This window comes from Amphiprion ocellaris, chromosome 16, assembly GCF_022539595.1.
Source record: "Amphiprion ocellaris isolate individual 3 ecotype Okinawa chromosome 16, ASM2253959v1, whole genome shotgun sequence".
NCBI lineage: Eukaryota > Metazoa > Chordata > Actinopteri > Pomacentridae > Amphiprion > Amphiprion ocellaris.
Window position 1 is genome coordinate 2,500,202 of NC_072781.1, and position 6,099 is coordinate 2,506,300.

Consider the following 6,099-nt stretch of genomic DNA (forward strand, 5'->3'; position numbering starts at 1 on the left):
ACAGCTGCCTTCCTCGTATAGTGTGAAATTAGAGGCGTACATACAGCTCTAAACATATACACGCAGCAGATTCCTGGAATAATAGCTCTGCTCAACGCTGCCAGTCAATTTTCACATCGTGCCACCGGGTCTTCCTCTGAAAGACCGCCAGGTCCGAATGAAGCCCACAGATAGACGGAGAACTGAATCACACACACCTCCTCACCTCTCCTCCCTCCTCCCTCCCCTTCCAGCAGCATTTGTCACCGGCTCTATTATTTCAGGTGCGCTAATGGTGTTGCAGACACTTCTAGAGAGAAGAAGAAGAAGAGATGAAGTGGAAAAAAGAGGAGGCCAGAAAAGGAGTATCATCATCATCATCACCATCATCATCAAAAAAAAGGGAAAAAGTCCAAGGGGTGAAGGATTTGGGTGAGGAGAGGTTTGCAGCGTTCAGGGCGGAGGGGTAAAGGTGGCTGTGGGTGGATGGGTGAGGACGAAGGGAGGTTTCTCACACCTCCTGGGGAGACTGTGAATTGATCAGCACCTCAGAGAGAGAGAGGGAGAGGGAGAGGGAGAGGGAGAGGGAGAGGGAGAGGGAGAGGGAGAGGGAGAGGGAGAGGGAGGGAAAAGTGAGAAAAAAAAGCAGAGAGATGAAGGATGAGGAGAGTGGAAAGAGCCAGAGCTGAGCTATAAACCGGAGCGATAGGATGGGAGGAGGTGTGAAGACTCATCTTTTCCTGGATGGGTGTGAGTAGAGTGGCCTGGTGGTAATAAAGCAGCAAAGCAGCAAACCCCAGCAGAGCAAACAGCCGGCAGCAGATATAAGGAGGGAATCTATAGGAAGAAAATCCACATGCAATATTCAGACTGAGCTGGAAATGTTTGCCAAAGTTCACGGATCAATATTTCAATAATAAAGGTGGCAAAGATTCACAAACGTGTTAAAGTTGACACCTCAGGAGCTCTGATTTGTCATTTTTACACATTTTGAAGACTGAGTAGAGCACTGAAGTGTTAACTTAAGGTCCAAATTCCAGTTCCTATTACAAAACTAATTGTAATGTTGTGACTTTTTTCTATTGCTTTCATTCAAAATTCAATTTTCAGTCAGTGCTGGAAATGTTTGCTAAAGTTCATGGATCGATATTTCAATAATAAAGGTGGCAAAGATTGACAACTGTATTAAAGTCGACACCTCAGGAGTTCTGATTTGTCATTTGTGTGTTTAGAATACTTAGTAGAACATTAAAGCATTGAATTCCTGTGCAAATATAGCTAAATTCCAGCCACTATTTGTTACATTTTTAATGAGACATGACTTTATTTCTATTTTTTAACCATATTATTTGTGTCATTGTGACTTTGACCTATTTTCTATTGTTTTCATTCAAAATTCAATATTCAAATTCACTAGAAATATTTGCTGAAGTTCATGGATCAATATTTCAATAATAAAGGTGGCGCAGTTTCTCAGACGTGTTAAAGTCGACACCTCAGGAGTCTGATTTGTCATTTGTCTTTATTTCTAATACTAAGTAGAGCATTAAAGTGGTGAATAAATGACAAATACAGAGAAATTTAAGCCCCTACTTGTTAAATTGTAATTTTTTTTACCTTATGTCTTTTTATTGCACAGCCTTTAGGAACTTGCATTTCCTTTTTGATGCTGTCTGAGCATCTGACAAATAAAAACTCTTGAAATTAGACTATTTTCCTAACTTGAAGTCTTGTGTCCACTACATATATAAATATGTAAAACACGGGAATAGAAACTGAAAGTTGTGCGTTCAGCACAAAGCAAACACACAGTTGTTTTCCTCCGGCTTCACAGCCACACACACACTCCTTTTTCTGTGATTTCCAGAGAACAACGTTTCTCCAGATGATGGCCGGCTTCTCACCACAGCGGCTGGTAAAACAGAAAAACCTTCACTGCGGCCGGCGTTTGGCTTGTGGCTGATCCGTATCTCACAGATGGCAGTAAACACACACGCACACGCACACGCACACGCACACGCACACACACACACACCACTGCAGTGCTCATAGGTGCTCAAAGGTGCAGCATTTGAATGAAGTCGCCCTGCTAAGAGCTAATTTATTATTTTCTAATGTGAGTCTTTCAGATTTTGCTCATGATAATTGGAAGATAATAGAAGAAACAATAGAAATATGAATTTTTTCACTTATAAAATGTGAAAAATGTGAACTAAACACAGATGAAACAATACAAATATGGGAAGTAAGCTCAGTGACATAAAGGAATGACATATAATAAAAATTTGTGACAGAATAAAGTGAAATATAATAGATAGCAGGTGAAAAATGGACCATTACAGGGAAAAATCGTGGATTTTACTGTGTCATGCTGAGTGTGATTTGATGTTAATTGACTAAATCAGAGAGAGACTAATGCAGTGCTGTAGGAAGAAATGAACGAGTTTAAATATGAGTTTACACCAGATTGTGGTGCTTTAAGCTGCAAAAAGCTGCTTTCTTATCAGCATTTAGGCAACAAATCTGCTTTTGATTAGAAAACCAGTAATAGATTCTTAAAATCCGCCACAAACCCAGTGAATGTTTGCTGTTTTTCAGGTGCTGGTCAGCGGTTTGAATGATTCATGGAAAATCGCTTGAGGATTTTCAGTATAAAACACTGGTTTGATTATGATTTGGGCTTCAGAATAAATTCAGATGAGCTCGTAAAATGTTGAGATTAAACTGAGAGCAAATATTTGGCGTATCAGGTCAGGTAAGTTCAGCAGCAGGGCACTCGTCCATCCCTACAGCAGCGAATCACATTACCAAACACACTGATTGACTGCAGCGGTTGCTAGTGAACCTACTGCCGTCTCTCCCAAACAAAGTTATCTCTGGTGAAGTTCATGAAGAGGTCAGTGGTCACATCATCTCATCTAAGATCCACTGTGTACTGTATGACCCTCAGGATCCTAATAAAGAAGCTTTCAAAGCATAAATTCCTGTCATAACAACAAATGTCAGAGGTACGCTGGAGAGCAGGAGGCTGCTGCTAACGGCTGCAGTAAATGGAAGCAATTATTCTGCTCGTTTGAAAAAAAAAAAAACCATCAAGGCTTTTCAAACAATGAGACACAAACTTGTTTTCTGTGAAAAGTTCCTCTAAACCCACACGCAAACTGTCAGAGAATCAAGGCAGCGTGATTTGTTGTAAACATCTTCCACTTAGCTTTTGTTAATTATCACAAGTGTCATAACCATCAAAAGACAACAACAGAAGACTTGGCGCGCGCTAATGTTTGACACTTCTATCTTTATACCCTTTGTTCTGCCGCTCTTTCTTCCCTCCTTTGTTTATGACACATTATACCACACCTGCCTCCGATAATTATTCTTCCCTCTACGTTTTTTTCTCTCTTTGCTTCGTCCTTGAATGTCTAAATGCAGACAGAACCTGTGAATCAGAAAATTCCTCTTTTACATCACCTGCAGGGGGAAGAAAAAGTCATTACTCTGTCATTAAAGAAACACAAACTGTAGAAAATCTGTGTCTGCAGTCGTTGCCATACGTTGTTTTGTTCCTTCTAAAGTGACCTTTTATGTTATTTAAACAGGTTAATGTGACCTGCAGTCAAACACCAGCTTTATGTGTTCATTCACTGGCAGCAATGAACTTCTCCTATTAACACTCAATTTATGTTATTGCAAGAAAATTTGTACTATAGTGTGCTTCAGTATCAACTATTAAAAACTTCTAATGCATGAAAATCCTTGTTTATGCACTTTTGTTATTGAATGCTGAACTCTGGGCTTAAAAGTTAAGTGTGCAAAAGTAATATATTTTTAAATTATCCCTCTATATATGCACATTATGGGTTTATCACATAAATATATAAATACATTTTTTCCAAAATAAAATGTCATTTTTGACAAATCTTGCAGAAACTCAGCAAAAGTATTTGAATTGCTGCAAAAATAATGCAACTTTCACCTTTTAAAATTAATTTTAAAATATTTAACACCACAAAAACAATCATGAAAATGAAGTTAAATAATTACTAATGAATTCAAAACATGTGGATAACAGAAAGATTGCAGGTTAGATGATCTGTTTTAGAAATAACACGACTGAGCTGGGACTCTGAGAGACACGGAGCAGCTTGTAGCTCAAGTTTTCCGATCGGGAAAAGAAAAACAGAGTTTCGATCCAGAAAGCAGCGACTGAATTGATCAGTTTGAGTTGACATGTTAGCTGTGATTCCTACCAAACCAGCGGAACCTCCAACTGCACCAGACATCCTGTTATTTTCACCAAATCCTGAAATCTGACTCACGTATGAGCAGAACTGTGTGTTTAAAATGTTTTAATTTCACAGCACAGACTGAGAGAGAGAACACACCTGAAGCTAGAGTGCAATACTGACCATTAATTATTGGTATCTGAAACTTGTTTAAAGTATCAGATTAGTGGGTTAACCCTCCTGTTGTCCTCATTTACAGGCACCAAAACATATTGTTTCCTTGACTGAAAAAAATCCAAAAATTCAGCAAAAAAATTCCCCAAATTTCTGAAAATCCGCAAAACCTTCAGGAAGAAAATTCCAATAATTCCTTAAAAGTTTGCCTTCAAAGCTTTATTTTAAAAAAATCTCCCAAATTTGGCAAGAAAATTCTTGTAAATATTTTCAAAAAATGAGTAAAAATCTTCCAAAAAATCCTAAAAATAGCTAAAGTGATTCCATATATATCTATAAAAATTCTAATATTTTCTTAAGAACTTTCACATAAAAATCAACCAAAATCCAGTGAAATTTCACAATGTGACAAATTTAGTCAAGCATACCTTAGCACAATACTGATTTGTACTGCTTTACACTGCAGCTCCAGAGGCAAATACTGTACTGTTTTAATTTTCTATGATCATCAGACAGCTTTAGATAATTTGCAGATCATGTTTTAGCCATAAAACACAATCAAAAACTATAATATTCCACAATTGTACATTTTCATTTAGCAGATGCTTTCATCTGAGAGTAGATAGAAACAAGGATCTAGTCAGGAGAAAATAACCTCAATTAGTGCCATAAAACAAGAAAAAATATTGAATTAACTGACAAAGGAAACAAAATTTCAGTTCTTATATGTTAAATTGTGAATTTCTCACCTCCTTATTTGTGACTTTTTGCTTTTATAATGCAACATAACAAGACATTTTAAAATGTCTTGTTATGTTGCACTTTTGTCCATAAAAACCACCCAGCAGCATTTAAAGTTTCAGCCCAAACTAAAGTAAATACAACAGAAAATAAAAACTCATCAATGTGCAGGTAATATTTAACATATTCCATGTTGTATATAGCATAGTATATAGTATATTTTAAGAATAAAACACGATGAAATGGTCCATTCCACATTTATAAAACACGACAGCTTCTAACTGTTCAGTAAAGTTTCTGTTCTTTTACTTGTGTACATTTTTGAATCACGCTGTATTATTACTGTTTCTTGTGACACAAATCCAGTCAGAATACACACAAACTATCTGCAAATATTTTCTGACTGTAATAACTCGTTGTTCTCTTCCTACCTGTGGAAATATGGATGTGTTTGGGAGCAGTGTGGGTTAATCTGATCCTCCCCGGGGAGTCGACATCGTAAACATTTTAGAGATTGACCTTTCACCTGTCAGGCCGCTAGAAGAGAGTCTGCTGGGGTCGAATCCCCAAAAACCATTACGGATCACAAGCAATTTCCCTCAGACCTTCAGACAGGTAGGTGATGTGTGTGTGCAGCTTCATGCAGAGAGCCACAGCTTCGGTATTTAGAAGGAAAAGCTCCTCAGAGAAGCACAGGAGAACGTTTCCTCTGATAGGCTGACAACTGCCTATCTAATGTGAAATATATCTGCATGCAAACACACACACAGACACACACACAGACACACACAGACACACACACACACACACACACACAGGGACACAAACACACTCAAGTCTCCATCTGACAACATCAGTGCAACCCGATCCGGCTGAATAAAGGCCCTTACCTGCATTTACTGCCCCGTTAAAATGCCCCCTTGTTGTTCTACCAATTCACCACACTATAATTGCACCACAGCTGCATATGGTCCTCATCTGC